We start from the raw sequence: 2,500 nt of genomic DNA, 5'->3' as shown, positions 1-2,500 counted from the left end.
CCCCCACTGCTTCCCTGGTCAGGATGCGAGCTACAGAGCAGCTACCGCCGCCACCGCTTATACAGCTGATACCGCTACCGGCGCTAGGAGTGCCTGCTGCTTCCCTGTGGAACGCACTAGCGACCGTGCAGCTAACTCCGCTTCCGCTAATACCACTGTTAGCGCCACTGCTGCTAATGCTGCCCAGGTCTCTGTTGCGGTGGCTAGCACCAGAGCAGCTAACTCCGCTAGCCCCAGCGCTAGCGGCATGGCCCAGCAGGGCCTTGAGTCCGGCCGGGCCGTACGTCTCCACGGGGGTCCGGGCGGAGCCGTAGTACTGGTCCAGCTCCTGGCGGTCCACCTCCGACCAGAACTCTGCCGAGGAGGAGGGGTCGCTGTGGGCCATGGGGGGGAACAGAGAGGATGGGGGAGGAGGTGGGAGGGAGCTGGAGGAGCAGAAGGAGGTCTCTGGTGGAGGAGACAGCTGGCCCAGGTGGGAGGAGGGGGAGGTGAGGGCGTTGTGATGGAGCCGGCCGCCGCCGTACAGCGGGCTGTAGCCGTAGCTCGATGTGATTGGCTCAGAGAGGCAGGTGAGCTGAAGGGGCGTGGTGTAGGAGGAGTGGGCGGGGTCGGAGAGAGGGGGCGGGCGGTTCACGGCCGCCCGTAGACCGGGGTGGTTCCCGGGACCGAGTTCCAAACCGTAAGCGGAACCCATCCTGGACGCCGCCACAGTGGAGGAGGGGGCGGAGCAAGAGCTGAAGGCGGAGCTACAGGAGGTCATGCTGGACTCAGCAGGCTCCCCGGGGCCCCCCCTGGGGTCAAGCCTGCAGCCCCCCCTAGAGTCCGGTCCATAGCTCAGGCCGGGATCCGCTCCGGCGCCCAGCCGGGAATCCGGTTCCGGTTCGGTTCTACAAAGCAGCCCGAGGTTCATCCTGGAGTCCCCCCCCGAGGTGGTCCCGCCTGGGCCAAGACCGGACCCGGCCCCCCCACTGCTCCGTCCGGGCCCCTGGCCGGGGTGCCCCAGGCCGCTGTGGTTCTGGTGGGGGTGGGCGGTGTAGTAGGTGGGGCTGCAGTACTGCTGGCTGTGGTGCTGGTGCTGGTGCTGGAGGTGGTGGGGGTGGGCGTGGTGCTGCAGGGGGTGGTACCCCGCCCAGCCCTCCTCCTGCTGGGGGAAGAACACGGAGTCCCGGCCGCCGTCCTCCAGGAGGTCCAGGGGGGACATCTCGGGCGTGGGCAGGCCGTAGCCCTCCAGGTCCAGGACCTCCCTGAAGCGTCCCGGGGGGTGGGGGGGCTGCAGGTGGTGCTGGCGGAGGTGGGCCGGGTACCCCTCGGGCCCCGCCCCCGGGCCGTGCAGCAGCAGCCCCGGCTCCGCCCTCTTCAGCTTCTTGGCGGTCTTCTTGCGCCGGGGGCGGTACTTGTAGTGGGGGTGGTCCGTCAGGTGCTGCAGACGCAGTCGCTCCGCCTCCTCCACGAAGGGCCGCTTATCGGGCGGGGCCAGGGCCTTCCAGGCCTGGCCTGGTGAGGGGGGTGGGGGGGGGCAGGTCTTAGTATTCATGATCTACACTACACACCAATATACACACCTCCTATACACACTTAATATTCATTATCTACACTTCACCTTCCTGTTGACCTCCACTACACACTCCCACTACACACCTCCACTACACACCCCCACTACACACCCCCACTACACACCTCCACTACACACCTCCACTACACACCTCCACTACACACCCCCACTACACACCTCCACTACACACCCCCACTACACACCCCCACTACACACCTCCACTACACACCCCCACTACACACCTCCACTACACACCTCCACTACACACCCCCACTACACACCTCCAGTACACACCAAAATACACACCTCCACTACACACCCCCACTACACACCTCCACTACACACCTCCACTACACACCAAAATACACACCTCCACTACACACCTCCACTACACACCCCCACTACACACCTCCAGTACACACCAAAATACACACCTCCACTACACTCCCCCACTACACACCAAAATACACACCTCCACTACACACCTCCACTACACACCCCCACTACACACCTCCACTACACACCAAAATACACACCTCCACTACACACCCCCACTACACACCTCCACTACACACCAAAATACACACCTCCACTACACACCTCCACTACACACCTCCACTACACACCCCCACTACACACCTCCACTACACACCAAAATACACACCTCCACTACACACCCCCACTACACACCTCCACTACACACCAAAATACACACCTCCACTACACACCTCCACTACACACCTCCACTACACACCCCCACTACACACCTCCACTACACACCCCCACTACACACCCCCACTACACACCTCCACTACACACCAAAATACACACCAATATACACACCTCCACTACACACCTCCACTACACACCAAAATACAAACCAAAATACACACCTCCACTACACACCAATATATATACGTGGTAGTGTGTTTCTATGTTAAATGTGTG

Source organism: Pollachius pollachius (assembly GCF_949987615.1).
Source record: "Pollachius pollachius genome assembly, chromosome: 8".
Taxonomy (NCBI): domain Eukaryota; kingdom Metazoa; phylum Chordata; class Actinopteri; order Gadiformes; family Gadidae; genus Pollachius; species Pollachius pollachius.
This window is presented reverse-complemented; position numbering follows the sequence as displayed.